The sequence below is a fragment of the Haplochromis burtoni genome, unplaced genomic scaffold (genome assembly GCF_018398535.1).
Source record: "Haplochromis burtoni strain Fernald_Lab_line unplaced genomic scaffold, NCSU_Asbu1 Contig_876, whole genome shotgun sequence".
Taxonomy (NCBI): Eukaryota; Metazoa; Chordata; class Actinopteri; order Cichliformes; family Cichlidae; genus Haplochromis; species Haplochromis burtoni.
The window spans coordinates 48,454-66,173 of NW_024583237.1; the positions used below are offsets into that span (position 1 = coordinate 48,454).

Consider the following 17,720-nt stretch of genomic DNA (forward strand, 5'->3'; position numbering starts at 1 on the left):
AGTATCTGAAGGAGAGATTTACAGCTTCAATGTAACAGATGGAGGAGTTTATTACTGTGTGGCCACTAATGATCTGGGTAATCAGACATCAGCAGAGATTAATGTGACTGTTGGAGGTAAAAGCCACTCATGTGTTACATGCTCCTGTTTCTTTTTATCCATTCAAACTCCAAACTTTAAAAATAACTTCACCTTTGTTTTTCTTTAGGAGACACACTGTGGCTACTTCCTGGAGTAATCATTGGGATCATTGTTCTCTTACTTATAATTCTCCTCTGCTTGATCATCTTTGTTTGGTAAGTATCACACATCAAAGCAGAAAAACACAATTAGCTACTCTCACAGATATTTTAGCTACACATTAAAAATTTCTGTTTCAAGCTTAACTTTGTTCACATATATTTAACATACACAGAGATAATTTTTTACTGCCTCTTGTGTCTTCCAGGTCGTTAAAGTCAAAGCAACAAACTCAACAACAGATTCTGGTAAGGAAATTACAAAGAAAAAAAAAATTCTAGCTGCAGGGTTACTTGAATGTTTTGGCGATTACAGCAGTAACTTCATCAGAGCAGTCTATTTATTTAATAAAACATGAATAAGAATGAACCTAATTCACCGAGCTTTCTGTTTTTTAACTCTATAGATTCAAATAAATGAAGAGCAGAAGGTTGATGAACCAGCAAGTAAAAAGGAAGAAGAGGAAGAAAACATCCATTATGGAGAGATCAGCTTCTCCACACTGGCATATGAAGCATCGTCTAACTCAGTGCGGGACAGTGGACAGCAGCAGCATACAGTGTACGCACAGATCAAAAAGCGAGAAAAAAGCTTAAAACAAAGGGCTCACGGCCAAGAGGAACTCTACGCTGAGGTGCAGAAAAAATGAGAACTGTTGTGAAATAATTTTAAATTAACATATAAATACACACAAGGTGCCTGTAAATGTGTCATTTTCACTGCCTACAGTTCAGTGAAGTAAAACAACTAAAATCCCATTCCATGGCTTTTTTATGTCCTATTTTCCATGCTAACTTTACACGGCTGTTTTCAGATGATTAACTGTGTTCATGGCAAATGTGACTAAATGAGTAAGTGAGAAATTGCAGCACTCCAAAAAAAGAACTAGTTTTACACAACAACAGATGCTGCTCTGCAAAACTAAAACTTAAAACCTCAACATACTGTCGCTTTTTTTTAAAGTATATTTTAAGTTATTATGTTCCTAAAGTATTTGCATGCTGCTACGCTGTGTGAGCTGTTGTTTGATTTTGTCAGTTGCATTTCTGAAGTTCTGCTTCCAAATTGTTTTTGTGGCACGCCCCCTGAACTAACAGGTCAAGATGGCAGCACTGAATCTAAACAGAATTAAAACTGTAAACTTTGAATCTGAACTACCATTGTTCTGTATTTTGTCTCACTAAATAAGCCATACGCAGAGCATTGATCAGGCTCTATCCGTTAACGTGTTTTTTAGAAGTGTTATGCTGCATCACTCCAGATACACATCAGTCCAAGTTCCAACATCTGAGTTCCCAGATGTCTAAAATGCAGCACTGGAACCACAAACCAGTATTCCCATTCATGCTGGTGGGCATTTTCTTTTGGCTTCTCCAGGGTAAGTTTAACACTGCCGATCTGCATCGGGTAATCTAAATGTTCTCCTGGAGAGTTGGAAAGGCAAAGAGGAAATGGAAATGCACGCAATAGGAGTGTCTTTCTCTGGCCTTTCCATGTATAGTTATCAGTTTTCACTGCCAGGGTAGTTACAGCATAATGCAAAAATGTTCAGTGCAAAACCTTTTGTTCCCCACTACCTGAACATGGCATTCAAATTAAAATTCCACTAAGCTGCTGTGAATTAAAGAGGCATTTAGCAGCCTCACCCTCTTAGAGAGCAAAATCAAAAACCTTTTTAAACTCTACAATGAACTGGTTTTGGTAATCATTGGATTTGTGCTCAGGCAATGCTTGGGTCAGTTTCAGTGCAGAAGTGCATTTCAGTGTTTGTGTATACGGTAACTGTTCAGCTGGTCTGGCCATCAGTGCTCAACTAACAACCTGTGACTCTGCTAGTACTTCACAACACTGATGTGTAACAGCTGTGTGTACAGCTAATGTTTGGGCAGATCACTCTGTCATAATCCCAGTAAATATGAACCCAAATGCACGACTCAGACACCAGAAACAATTTAACAGTTTATTTTTGGAAAACTAAGAACTTACATAGTCTGGGCTTCTGAACTGTCGAGAAAACAGGAAACCAGAAACAGAAAAATTCAATGTGAATCTATGTGAAAAATAGTTAAAGGTTAGACTATTTTTATCTGTTCGCCACCGGTCCATTCATCCATTCCAAAAAGGGTTTTGTTTGGGGGTTTTTGCATATTGCAATGTTTTGGTTTAATCAATAAAAAATGACTATCCATTATGTTCAATTGTTGGTGAAGTCATCTTATTTAAGTATTTAACATATTTTATCATATGGTCCAGTGTTGTCTTTGTTACTATAACATAAATATAATGTAATTTACATGGCATGTACAGACTTTGGCTCTGACTGCTGAAAACGGGAAGTGCTCAGTAATGTTATCTTTAATACTTTCTTAAAAATGTATTTTTAGCCATTAAAACTGGATAAGTGAAAAAAAAATTAAAATCCTTTCAGCGTTGGGTTACTAGAAAGGGGGAAAAACTCAAGAAAAGCATTCATTCTTTATTATTGTCTTATCTGTTGTTTCATTTCTTCTTTTGTTTTGTTTTAATGTTGAGTTAAGTCAATGTGACAATGTGTTGTTTGTTTTGAAGAGTTAAAAAGCTCTTCATATCCATATTTGATGTCACTTTTTGGATTTCAGTGCCATCTGCTTCAGCTCTTCATTCAGTGTGTAAAGAGGAAGCATGAAGACACAGAGCTTTCTACATGATGTTGACTGATTTAGGTAGATTTATTTTCTATCAGAGCCAAATGATATAGGTTTGAGTGTTGGGAAAACGGCCATTAAGCTGCACTCTGGGACTGCAGGAAATTTTCCTTCTCAAAAACTGTACTTATGCATCCTAATGAATTACTAAACAGATGTTGTATATTTTTGTATATTTTTTTGCAGCAAATGTCTTTAAGAAAGCAAAGGATTACACAATATCAGGCACCATGTAACATTTCAACAAATACTGTGATGTAATGCAGTGCGACTGAATTTGAGTGCTCTGAATTTGATTAGAGCGTTCATGTATGTTTATGAAAGGCTGACTAAATCACTCAGAGATCATAGTATGGCTTAAATGGGACCCCCCCAAAAATGCTCATTTAAAAAATGAGCATTACTTTCTTTTTTTCTTCACTTCTTTAGGCAGGATGGTTTCATGAGAGTTGTTCCCTGCCTGAAGGGTTTTGGTGAAAAGTCATTAAACAGCCAGCAGATGGAGCAGTGTGCTTTTCTGTGTGGTAGATGTTGCAAAAATACTTGTACAGCAGTTGAAGAGCGATGAGAGCAAACAGGACTTTTCCATCACATGTTATGCTGCTCCACATGACTGACCTGTGTGGCATGTTTGCCAAAGTGAATGATTCTCTATGCTATTCTATGCTATCCTCCTTTCAAAAATAACATAACTTAATTTGAGCTGTAGCATTCAGGTTAGCTCCTTAAATATTGTTATTGGATTTATCGAGTTAAGTACTGCATTTCATTCATCCCTCTCTTTGTATGTGTGCGCAATGATGTAGTTGTGGTTGTGTGGGACGTTTCTGCACCTCTTTGTGTGACGCATCAAGCTGATTTGTATTTGTGTTCATTTTAATTTTACAGTTAATGATACAGAAGTAATGTTTATGGAGAAGGCACACTACTCCTGTAGTGAAAATAAAATAGGAAACAGGAAAAATTTTAGAAGAATGAAATTGTTAAAATTAGGAAAATGTACTTAAAGTATTAAAAGAAAGAATTACAATAATACTGCTGTCGTTGATGAAACAATGAGACTTTTCTCTGTTTAGATATTTTAATGTTAAAGCAAACAGACCTGTGATGCTTTTGGTTTTCTGTCTTTCTTTATTCAGTCAGTCTGCTTTTTATATTCCCATCATGCACTCACCTTTCTCTAGATTCACCTCACCTGTCCCTCCACTTACATAGTAACCTGTTTATTATTGTAGGGTCTACCTTACAATGTAAGGTGCCTTGAGGTGACCGTAGTTGTTATTTTTCACTTTATAAATAAAATTGATTTTTTTCCACTTTCCTCATTCTCTCATTAGGTATATAGTATTTTTAGCAGCTTATGTCATCATTTCCTGTCTTCTGCATTATTGTTGTGCCTCAGCTTTCCAGTATTTTGCTTTATGAGTTAATGTTGCCATGCTCATGAACTTCTTCTTTGTTTGTCTGTATCAAATTTTTGTTTTGTTATATTTTCCCTAATTAAAAACTCTTTGCTTTTTTTTTATCCCTCTCCTGAGTCGTGCTCTCCTATCACAAACCCGCTATGAGAACACTGAAACGTTGAAAAGTTTTAGCTCAGTCTCATCAGGGTGCAAATTGATTATTTTTAAGTAGTGCTGTCAGCGTTAATCTCGTTAAATTGATGTTAACGCTATAACTGCATTAATGTAAGTTAATCAGTTAATCAGTCATTTAAACCAAATAAACACAACCACAAATGTGACTGCTGCAGCTATTGCAAGAGGTGATAATACACAGAATGGCAGACCACATGACTGGGTAATTTTATTACAGGAATTTGTTTGTCTGAGAAGCTTCCTGTTGACGAGCTTCCTCAATGTGTTTAAATGTTTCCGCTTTTATTTAATGAGTCCCTTATCATAAATCCATTTAAATGTCAGCCAAAATCTGACACTTGGTGTAAATGTACTCCTTTGCGAGCCAAACTAGGGCTTAGAAAGAATCAGTCTTGACATGTTGCACATCTATGTTTTAATTCTTAAGTAGTAATCGTCGAGGTGAACTTCACTAGAGCTGGACAAAAAACCCGAAAAAAAACAAATTGGCACCCCAGGAAATGTTATCTCATATATGAAAACACAGACATGTATGTTAACTTATCATATTATTATTTTTAAATAAACTCAGAGTTCTCTGGTGTGAACCGAAGCAGTAATGATGATCATTCAAGCTCTCTTATGGCTCAGCCCACTGAAAAGAGCTCACTCTTTAGCTTCCCAAACAACGCTTCACATTGATTTTTTCAATTCATTTAAAAAGAATAAGTAGTGACAAAATATATATTATATCAAAGATTTATTATTTACATGGCTTACTATACTGAACATCTAACAAAAAAAAGAACATCCCAACTTTCCAAAGTTTTCCAAAAACTCCAGTGTCTATGAAGAATTTTTTTTACCACTTAACTCAACTTAAATATTTTCTTTCTTAGCCCTTTATTCTGAAAAGAAATAATCATGGTACAAGGACATATATATACAGTCTCAATACGATGCACAATGCAGAGTACATGAATGAGAAATCACGGTCGGAATTCCTCCTCTCTATACTTACACTCAATGAGCTCCTCCCTAACGAATGCCAAGTTATCTTCTCCATACTGTTTATATCGAGAGCGTCCTGACGTCAAACATCTGCACCTGGTTTGGGAACAGCACCAAGCAGGACAGACGAGATCTGCAAAGGGTGGTGCGCTCGGCAGAACGCATCATTCAATCAGAGCTCCCTGACCTGCTGTCCATCTACACCAAGCGGTGCAAGTCCAAAGCTAGGAAGATTATGATGGACCTCTCCCATCCCAACAATGGACTCTTCTCACTGTTGAGGTCTGGGAAGCGCTTCCGCTCCCTTAAGGCCAAAACAGAGAGAATGAGGAGGAGCTTCTTCCCCCAGGCTATTCGGGGCCTGAACCAGGTGTAGGACTGGACTCTCCCAAACACGTCACTATAAGACTGGACTCTCACACACGTCACCACACGCACCACCACACATTTCCTATAATCCTATAATTCCTATAATTTATAATCCTTATCTTTATAATCTCTTCTGCTATTTGCACATTCTTTACTGTAAATTCCTAAGTTAATTTGTAAATTTTTGTAGTAAATTGTAAATATTGTAAAACTTTTCTTCTGTCATTTAATGGTCGGGCATTGTACAGCTACAAGCATTTCACCCCCATGTCATACTGTGTATGGTTGTGTGTGTGTGACAAATAAAATTTGAATTTGAATTTGAATTTGAATTTAATCCATCCATCTTCATCCGCTTTATCCGAGGCCGGTCGCGGGGGCAGCAGCCTAAGCAAAGAGGCCCAGACCTCCCTCTCCCCAGCCACCTCCTCCAGCTTATCCGGGGGAACACCAAGGCGTTCCCAGGCCAGCCGAGAGATATAATCTCTCCAGCGTGTCCTGGGTCTGCCCCGGGGCCTCCTCCCGGTGGGACATGCCTGGAACACCTCACCCAGGAGGCGCCCAGGGGGCATCCTTGTCAGATGCCCGAACCACCTCAGCTGGCTCCTTTCGATGTGGAGCAGCAGCGGCTCTACTCTGAGCCCCTCCCGGATGGCCGAACTTCTCACCCTATCTCTAAGGGAGAGGCCAGCCACCCTTCGGAGGAAGCTCATTTCTGCCGCTTGTATCCGCGATCTCGTTCTTTCGGTCACTACCCACAGCTCGTGGCCATAGGTGAGGGTAGGGACGTAGATCGACCGGTAAATTGAGAGCTTCGCTTTTACACTCAGCTCCCTCTTCACCACGACGGACCGGTGCAGCGTCCGCATTACTGCAGCCGCAGCCCCAATCCGTCTGTCGATCTCCGGCTCCCTTCTCCCATCACTCGCGAACAAGACCCCGAGATACTTGAACTCCTCCACTTGGGGCAGGAACTCATCCCCGACCCGGAGTGGGCACTCCACCCTTTTCCGGCTGAGAACCATGGCCTCAGATTTGGAGGTGCTGATCCTCATTCCCGCTGCTTCACACTCGGCTGCGAACCGCTCCAGTGCGAGCTGGAGGCCCTCACCCGATGAAGCCAACAGAACCACATCATCCGTAAAAAGCAGAGATGAGATTCTGAGGCCACCAAAGTGAAAGCCCTCCGCCACTTGGCTGCGCCTAGAAATCCTGTCCATAAAAATTATGAACAGAACCGGTGACAAAGGGCAGCCCTGGCAGAGCCCATCACCCACCGGGAACGAGTCCGTTGTTTATATGTGCGTGTAATTTCATCGCAAAAATCCAACATCGGTGTACTCAAGTGCATAAGATGGAACACAATTAATTCTGAAAAAATACAAACCAAGAGTTGTTTGTTGACAGTATAGTATTTTTTTTACCTCTTACCACCCACCGGGTCCCTGGTGACAGGCTAGCCATGTCAGATGCCGGTCATTTAAACAACCAATAATTTTTTGGAATTTAAATTGTGCTGACTCACTTTGTTCAGCACAGCCCAGAGTAAAATGAAACATAAAACATAGTAGAACTTATTTTTTTTAGACACAAGAACAACTCGAGCATCTTCTTTGTGAGCCGGACTAAGGCTTACAAGTTTTGCCGTACCCCAGGGACCAGCGCGAAGTTGTGTGGCAGATTCTGGCATGGAAGCTGAGGGTCCAGCCAGCCAGAGAAAAGACTATAGGCTCAAATTGTGGTCATAAATATTTTGTACTTGTAAATCAGTTTTTGTACTTTTAAATCAGGATTTGTATGTGTAAAAAAGATTGTATGTGGACTTAGCCAAAAAATACAAGTGAAACTCTGCACTCAACTACGAATTTTGAGCCTATTTTTTTCCTTTCATCTGATTGGTCAATGTCATGTCAATCACAAAATTAACTATCCAATCGGAGAACAGATGGGTTTGGCTGTCGGAGGGGCGCTTTATGGAGCTTCAGGTCCTTGAAGGGTGATACAGTTTGAAGCTGGAGGATCTCTATATAAATATCCGATAGAAGCTAGGTCCCCTAACTTTCATTAGCTGTTGAAAGGATAAAGTTGTGGTATATCAGTGATTAGAAATAACATTATTACTTTAGGATTAGTTTAACACAAAGTCAGGGCTGACCCGGGACCATTGCTGTGTGTCACAGTGCGCAGCATAAAGGTCCTTTCACACGGTAAGCATGTCTGTTATAGCCTGCGCTTCATAAATGTCTGTTTGATTATTCAAACCTGGTTTAAAACGTGACTCATTTGTTGTCCAAAAACCTTTCCTCTTGATAAGGAAAGTTACTGGTTTAAAAATACATGTATATTTTCAAGTTTTTAGCTGTATGTCAAACAGATAGATAGACTCTTGAGCATATTTATATAGCAAAATCCATAATGTTATAACCACGCTAAATAAAAGGTGCCCAAGTGCGCACACTAATGCAAGTCTTTGAACTGTATGTTAATCAGTACATGAGGTGTACCTCTACCTCTATAGCTGAAAAGAGTCTGTATCCATAATTTGTGAATTTACTGATTTGTTTTTAACCCTTTAAAGCCGGTCGGAGCGGGCACGCTCTGTTTTGCGTAACTATTTTTAAATCCCGGTAGCACTGCAACCACGTAAGCTAGCGCAATAATTTTTTTTGCATATGAAACCGGAGGAGTTGTACTTACATCTTATGCCATCAGCTTGTCCTCGGTCACAGTTTCCTTCCACATATAGTTCCACAAAATGTTCACATTTTGGACAGAGAGGACAGATGGTTTGAAAGAGGAGTGAAAGAAGCCATCTATGTCCACTGTGAGCGACCATCTTTGAACAGAGGCGGGGGTTTACGACACCAACTCTCTGCCATCTATAATCCAGTTTTGAGATCCCTTCCCAGACGCCTTAACGCCCACTCACATCCTGGGCCATCTGACCTCAGGAATTCGCATGATAAGGTGGGGCCAGGTTTCACAATGAACACACCCGAAACTCTGGCTGATTGGGACCCACACCCAGTTTCACACCTTGGCTCAGGCGATTAGAGGATCATCAGGGGGTCCTTTTGTCCCTCTGTGGGGGGTAAACTCCCACTAGGTTTATATCTGGGACTCTCCACCATTTGACCTTAGAACTGAAGAAGCTTCTCGGATGAGAGGTGAAACGTCTTCAAGCAACTTAAAGAAGTCCAGACGCTTTTCTTTGCAAGCTCCTTTGACTACGATGACCTGGATGACTGAGAACCTTCACAGACATATTCCACATAAAGCTTTGCAAAAACTGCATAAAAAGCACTTGCAGCAACAAAAACATAATATTCCAGAAACACGCTTTGCCGATCCGATCAGCTGTTTGTAACACTTCCTACATCCATCAGCGTGAACTATCGCATGTCCGCCATGACCTGCCCGAAACCGGAAGTGACGTCATTTTGCGGAAATGTAGTTTTTTACCATCAGGACCTTATGAGCTTATACTGGTGTTTTTAAAAGTTATGTTTGACTCTATGACTTTCTGTGTCGTTTCTTTATTATTATTATTTATTATTTATATAATTATTTTCGTTTTTCCTGCAGTATATAAAAATTGGTGTATTTCAAAAATAAAACTATGAAGACACTCAAAATAAATTTCCTGTGGTGGGAAACTATTTTGTGCAACTTTTTTGTATTTACAGTTTTGAGGGATAAGCCTCTTAAATTTCTCTAACTAGAAATATATGTTAAAAAAACAAAAACGATTTTCAATTTTTTTGTAGTTTATTGCACTTTTTTGCAATTTATGTAATTACTATGCACTTAATGCATACATATTATTAAAATTTGGGCTATAATGGTTGTATTGATGTATAGCAACTTGAAATGCTCCCAAAAATGGCACTACAGCATGTAAAAATATAATATAAGCTCTGGCGGACTTGGTTCTATGGTAGGTCTTAAAGGGTTAATGTGCCTTTTCCCACAAACTGCAATGATGAATCCTTTTTATTTTAGAAAATGTCCTTAAACTATGTTGTTTGTACTTACTGAGTTCTTCTTTATAGTGAAGTGTGAATTGTGAACGAATGTTCAATACTCGAGAATCACTTTACTGACTCGTGAATCATGATTCACAAGCCCAACTGACTCACTGACTCATCCCTGTTGCTGTTAGCAAACTAATTTCATTAGTAGAAATATATCTAGCTTATAATTAAAATTGTGGGGAAAATAAACAACAGCCAGTTTCTTAAGAAAAACATTTCTGCTCTGAATTGGAAGAAAAAAACCCTGAGTAGAAACTCACATCAAGATAATAGCTCCTCGGTTCACAGTAGCATCGCTCAGCTAACATGCTAACAGCATATTTGAGTTACTCACCCCCTCCCTTGCTGTGCTGAATCGTAGCATAAACGAATCCCTCTCTCACTCACCCCCTCCCTCCTGGCTCATAGCTTCTTCTTCTTCTTGGTTGGCAACCAATGTTAAAGTGCATTACCGCCCCATGGCTCACAGCTCAGTGGACATTTAAATATACATAAAAATATATATTTGACACGCTTGAGGAAAATAAAAATAAAATAAAAATAAATAAAATAAATTTCCCTTTTAAGAAATCTTTTTTTTCTCCTTTTTGCTTTTATAGAAACAGCTGTTTTTCTTTTTCAATCACTCATCTTAGTAGTAGGATATACATGTGTGTGTGTGTTTGTGCATGCTTGCAGATGAGAGGTCACGACAGGAGCTTCCTGAGTTGACATTTATAAACTATAAAGTCAGTTTGGACCGAGGACTTCGCGATCTGTTGGTAAACATAAAAGTACATTCACTCTTAATAAAATTACTTTTTTACTTCATGCACAACGTGCAACAAGAATCTAAATCTCTGTATCATAATAATTTCTATAAAAACATGGTGTTTTATAGGGGACAATATGACAAATCTTTATTAATTACCATAGATCATTAATAGGGAACAAAAAAAAAGAGGAAAGGAGGATAAAGTGTCACTTCAGCAAAGCTGCTGGGAGACAGAAGTGTTCACACATTTTTAACAAAAGGCTTAAAACACAAAACTCTAATATCAGTTACAACTGGTAAGATGATGAGTTTTACTTCTCACTGTTCACATTATGGTATGCTACTTTTGCTCTGTGGGACTGCAAAAATGTCTTTGTATTGATGGTATAAACCAGACTTTCACAGTCTACATCTTTACTGTTTTTTCTTCTTTTGTTCACTCCTAGGCTGATAAAAAATTCAAAGACATCCACTAACCACAAACACAGAACCCACTAGCTAAATAACTATTAGCTGATTTTTTCCCTAGACAGTTGGTCAGCTGACTGAGAGAAACACCTGATGTCATCCACTTGGGTCATCATGAACGCTGAAGGAGATGTGCTCCATAGTCAAACTTATATTTGTATTTCCTTAACTTACATCCCATGTTCTTTTTAAATCCAGCTTCCCCTTATGATTTAATGAGAAATTGGTAAAAACCATTGCTCAACTTATGTCTGGATGAAGGCAAATAATTCTGATGAAAAGGAAACTGACCCCGTAACTAATTGTAAGCATTTTGCCACTGAGTCGAGGGCTAATAAAAATAAGACCATGCGGTGTCCAGTGTAACTACGTGTGCAGCTGGTCATTCCATTGTGGACATCTGAAAAACTCATTGTGTAACTCAGGGTGTAAGCAGCAAGTCCTATATTGTAGACTGACTGTAAACATGAGGAATGCATCTAAAATCCAAGCAGAAGGTAAGGCTAATAGTTATTTAGTTAGTGGGTTCTGTGTTTGTGGTTAGCGGATGTCTTTGGATTTTTTATCAGCCTAGGAGTGAACAAAAGAAGAAAAAACAGTAAAAAGTAGAAAGTCTGGTTTATACCATCAGTACAAAGACATTTTTGCAGTCCCACAGAGCAAAAGTAGCATACCATAATGTGGACAGTGAGAAGTAAAACTCATCATCTTACCAGTTGTAACTGATATTAGAGTTTTGTGTTTTAAGCCTTTTGTTAAAAACGTGTGAACACTTCTGTCTCCCAGCAGCTTTGCTGAAGTGACACTTTATCCTCCTTTCCTCTTTTTTTTTGTTCCCTATAAATGATCTATGGTAAAGATTTTGCCATAACCATTATGGATTTTGCAATATAAATATGCTCAAGAGTTTATCATATGTTTCACATCCAGCTAAAAACTTGAAAATATACATATATTTTTAAATCAGTAACTTTCCATATCAAGAGGAAGGGTTTTTGGACAACAAATGAGTCACGTTTTAAACCAGGTTTGAATAATCAAACAGACATTTATGAAGTGCAGGCTATAACAGACATGCTTACCGTGTGAAAGGTTGCAGGCGTCTTGAAGCAGAGAAACACGCTGTTTTGTTGCAATTCTCTTTTGCATAAGCAACACCTGAAACGCTCTGTGCAGGTAGCAAAGTCTGCGCTGTGGGGGTGGTGCGGCTCCAATGCACATCCAGGCATCAACGTCTTTCTCCGGCTGGCTGGACCCTCAGCTTCCATGCCAGGACCTGCCACACAACTTTGCGCTGGTCCCAGGGGTACGGCAAAACTTTTAAGCCTGGGTTAGTCCGGCTCACAAAGAAGATGCTCGAGTTGTTCTTGTGTCTAAAAAAAATAAGTTCTACTATGTTTTATGTTTCATTTTACTCTGGGCTGTGCTGAACAAAGTGAGTCAGCACAATTTAAATTCCAAAAAATTATTGGTTGTTTAAATGACCGGCATCTGACATGGCTAGCCTGTCACCAGGGACCCGGTGGGTGGTAAGAGGTAAAAAAAATACTATACTGTCAACAAACAACTCTTGGTTTGTATTTTTTCAGAATTAATTGTGTTCCATCTTATGCACTTGAGTACACCGATGTTGGATTTTTGCGATGAAATTACACGCACATATAAACAGTATGGAGAAAATAACTTGGCATTTGTTAGGGAGGAGCTCATTGAGTGTAAGTATAGAGAGGAGGAATTCTCTAAAGGCCACTTAAGGCTGGTTCTAAAAGCAAGTCAGTACCTAAAGCCTATTTTTCACACAGAACCTAATTCGGTGACAACCCCAGTCTATGGGAATGTGAAAGGGATGTTTTGGGTTTAGAAAAAACTGACTTTGTTGTTACATTGCAGTAATATTGAGTAAACATTTAACAGTTGGAGGTTGATCATGGAGCAAGAAGAAAGTTTTCCTTTGTTAAATCAAGCCGCTTTCTTATCATGACTGCTGCTGAATACTTTGTATTCAATAAGCTTAGAAAGTTAATAATGAGTCTGATAATATGCATAATATGTGGAGCAATGTGTATTTCATCAGTCAGTTAAACCTTTGACGTATGTACAATATTACAAAATAACAGAATAGGATAGTATGAGTAGAAGCAACAGGATGACTGCAGTAGGAACTAAGCAGAGCAATGCCAGTCATGTCAGGTCCCAGTTTAAAGTTGCCTCCTCCAAGCTCCAACTAATGGCCAGCTGCCACCTACACTTACTTAACAGAAAACATAGGAAAAATTGACAGAAGCAGGCTAACTACCATGATCAATCTGTGTCTATAAGCAGCCATATGTGCTTTGACCGAAGATTCTGATGCATCCCTGATCTGGTGTATTACCCAGAACAGTGAAGCAACAAAACTTCAAGTCAGGTGACAGGTGGGAAAGTCCCAAGGTCAAAGGCATCAATCAAACTCAAAGTGACACATGCTATATACCTATATCTATCCAGCCAAATCTCTCCAGAGTACCTGGGTTCTACCCCATCCAAAAGGTCCACTGCAGGCATGCTAGTCACATGCCTGAACTGCCTCAACTGGCTTCTTTTGATATGGTGAAAAAGTGGCTCTACACTGAGCCCCTCTTGAATGGACCCGCTCTTTGCCCTATCTCTAAAGACGAAGCCAGCTACCAGAGCTATCAGAGACAGCTAATTTCTAGGAATCTGTCCCTACCCAAAGGGCACAAGTTGTTTTCCCAAGTGGAGATTAAAAACCAGACTTCAGAAAAGTGAGTGTCCTGCAGAAACAGTCAAAATGTGAGATATTGTCTCAAGATGGGAACAAGGAAAAAAATGCTCTCCAGTCCCAGATAAAGAAGGAGAAAAAAAAAAAAAGAAGGAGAAATTCTCTCTGGACTTACAGGTGGTAAAAGCTAAAGCATCAAGCTCAACAGACTTCTCCTTCTCTCTTCAGATCGTTTTTTTTTCACTATAGTACCTGTACCTGAGCAATCTGTTCTTTTACTTTAAAATATCTAACAAGTGGTTACAAAATTAGAAGGTCTATATGATAGATCATCTATGATTTATTTTCTTGTATGAAATAAATGAAGAGCAGGTTACTTAAGAACTGTCAATTAAAAAAGAAGCAGAGGAAGAAAACTATGAAGAGATCAGCTGCTCTGTGCTGGGATTTGACTGCCACAGGACAGAGGAGGATAGAAGAAGATGGAAATAAATGTCTTAAATAACAAGAAACTTGTCCAAATGACTGCAGGGAGGCTAGCTTAAAAAGCACCTCTATAAATATATTAAAAGTGTGATAAAACAGTTACACAGACACTAACCACTGCCTCACAGCGAGAAGGCCGTGAGTATGAATCCACCCTCCAGCCAGGGCCTGTCTGTGAGTTCTTTCTGGGTACTCCAGCTTCATTACACAATACAAAGACATGCAGATAGTGTAGACCAGTAGATTAACTGGTGATTTGGGAGAGAGATTACCATTGGATAATAAAAAATATACACCCTATGTAGTGGACAAAAAGTATTTGCATACATTTTTAACATGTTTTTAATTTTTCGTGGTTCTCTAAATATTTTTGAAGAACTAAAAAAATGTGTGTAAAAAAGTAAATAAGATATTGTACAAAATACCATTGCAAACTATGTTATAATTTTCAATCGCTGTCAGAGAACAATGCTCTTTTTGTATCTCATTGTAAGCACAGGCAATAGTGGAGAACAGAGAGAATAGCAGTAGGATTCTAGTTTGTGATGACCATTAGTTATTTTCCTTTGAAATCAAGTTGTTATACAAACATGAATATGCATTCACATTGTGTATTTTGCATTATTGCATTCATGCTTTAACTGATAATTTAATTTGTTGCTTTGAGTTTTACTAGAAGGAGCCACTAAGAGTTTTTTCTTCATTTGCATGATTTTTTTGGATTATTCATTTTCTATTTTCTTGCAGTTTTGCTGAAGGCTTGTTCATTTTTAAGGGCTTTGCACAAGTAGCTTAAGGTCTTCTGAACAAGATGGTATAGAACTCAAGGAGGTTTGAGTAATATGTGGTAAATATATCTGTTGACAGTGTGAAATTTTTGTTTGTAAGTTCATTTCAAAACTGTGACTGCATACACTGTAAAAAAAGCTAATATAAAAGTATTTTACTGTGTATTTTACAGTTTTGTACTGTTCTTCTAGAATATCATTAAATTTACATCAATAGACTGTGATTTCACATTTCAAATGTAAATTAACGTAAAATCACTGTAATGTAATAAAACATAATTTTCTTGTTTTTTAAATGTATTTGTCTGTACATATGCATATTTAGATTGTTAAAATACATTCACAAATGTATCATCATTTCACAAATATTTGTCCGTTATTTGAAAGATTGAACTGTTAAATTCAAATGTAATGCTATGGAAAAATATATAAAATGATTCTTATAAACTTTTTTTTACATCAAATAATTATTATTATTATTGTTATTTAGGGCAATCGTGGCTCAAGAGTTGGCAGTTCGCCTTGTAATCAGAAGGTTGCCAGTTCGAGCCCCGGCTCAGAGACTCTCGGTTGTTGTGTGCTCGGGCAAGACACTTCACCTACCACCTACTGGTGATGGCCAGAGGGGAGTTATAAAGTGGAATTGTAAAGCGCTATATGAATGCAATCCATTATTATTTAAACCAACTGTTAACTGTATATTTCTGTACATTTAAGTATTATTATTCATATTGCCGCATTCATTGACCTTGTTTATAGGTAATTTCATTGTTTAATCACATTAAAATGTTCCTAATTTAATGTTTAAAAGCACTTGAAAAAGGCAAAATCCCATGTAAAATTAGGGCAACAAACTGTATTGTCATTACTGAAAATAACCGTATTTTCATGAGAAAGTTATTTTCTGTTATTTTCTGGTATTATTTTGGCGCCCCAGCTGCCGGAATATTACTGTTTTTTTAGGATTTTTTTTTTTTTACAGTGTAGATGTTAATTATATTGGTTCTTATTTTTCATCCTTATAGACATGTGAGCCATGTTTTCATGAAAGGAATTACAAATTTTCCAATTCAAATCAACTTAACAGGTTGATTTGGGGCCCTTTGACACAATGCTTTTTGATGTTTAAACTGCTAATGATTGGAATTTATATTCTTAATAACGAATGAAATGAAAACTTCTACCTTTAATTGTTATTTTAAGAGGATCACAAGAAGCTGTTGCTCGGAACGGCCAGTTCATAATTCTGAAGTAGTATGTGTTTGTATAATTTGTGGTTAAATTGGAAAACAGAGTGGTGCAGTTTTTCTCCTTCAGGTTTCCTGTAATATTCATTGGATAGATGTTAACTGTCCCACTGCTGTTGAAAATCACATTTTCTGGATGTGCAAAAATATCAGAATATTTTTAATCCACACTCCAAACACAGAGTCTTGTGCTGTCAACCTTTTACTGTTCCAGATTTCACTAAAGTTACATGGGATTTGTAAACAACGATCCACTCAGAGCTTCCATCTCTGTTGGTGCAGTGATGAACAGGTGTAGAATTAGGACAAGCAGCCAAAGGCCTGGAAGTCAAGAGCTAAATATAAAAGTGCAAATCTAATGAAGAAAAATTTATTAAAACTGACAAATTGATGTTTTTTCTTTTCAACCTTCTCAAGATGTTTCCACTGTACAATTAATGTACTTTGTAAAGTATTCTTATCTCACTGATCTTCAGACTATAAATGACTGTAAATGAGAGGCTCACTTGGAATAAAGAGGAGACTCAGTAACATGATGCTGTCATGATGTTCACAGACTGGACTGTCACGAAAACTCATCACCTGGAAAAAAAATATAAAGCCATAATTAACAAAAAAATATCAAACAGAAATCATTCCATATTAACATAAGGTGTTTGGCAGTTTTTTTGTATATCACAATTCTATAATTCTTAAAACAAATAAAGTCTTACCTAATGATCAGGACTACTACAGACGAGAGACGACAAGTAAAAATCAATGTGTCATTTAGCAGAAACAGAGCAAGTGAAACACTTCTCATGTTTAGATGTTGTAATGTCAAAGCAAACGTGTTGTTTGCTTTCTGTGTTTCTTTATTCAGTCATCTCTTTTATGTTCCCATCAGGCACCTGCTGTCACTTCAGACATGCCACTCCCACCTGCTCCTCCACCTGTGCTGACCCTTCACTCTCACATTTAACGCTGTTCCTCATTCCTCATTATGTCCCTCTACTAAAGCTGCTCATTTCCAAGTTGTCTTTTTACTTTGTTTTGTCGACTCCAAGTTCCAGTTCTTTTTTCTTCCTCCAATTCTGACTTCATTTTTGTGACCTACTTGGCTGCTTTGACTTTTACCTTGCTTTTCTAAATTAGACTTTTATATTTATATCCACTCCTGAGTTGTACTCTTAGTCCATAGATCTGATCACATAAGACAATAAAATAAAAGTCTCACTTTTCTGTGAATAATAAAGAGCGAACTCAAGTTCATTACAGTATGTGTATGTGAGTACATCCTGCAAAGGCTGCCAGTCTATCTCATGGCAGTTAACCATTCAGGCTCACATTCACAGCTATCG

The 17,720-nt window shown here is 38.0% G+C and overlaps 1 long non-coding RNA gene and 1 pseudogene across 2 annotated transcripts; both read left to right on the plus strand.

The window, feature by feature from the left end:
- LOC102293671 lies at window positions 1–4,414 on the plus strand. 2 transcript variants are annotated; one of them, XR_006053360.1, is made up of 5 exons: window positions 1–116; window positions 209–296; window positions 449–488; window positions 647–874; window positions 1,478–4,414. It is a non-coding gene; the product is annotated as an uncharacterized LOC102293671 (long non-coding RNA). The 2 variants fall into 2 exon arrangements; XR_006053359.1 differs by having other exon boundaries at window positions 647–4,414.
- LOC121811787 overlaps window positions 1–17,720 on the plus strand; it is a 26,763-nt pseudogene that overhangs the window by 1,889 nt on the left and 7,154 nt on the right.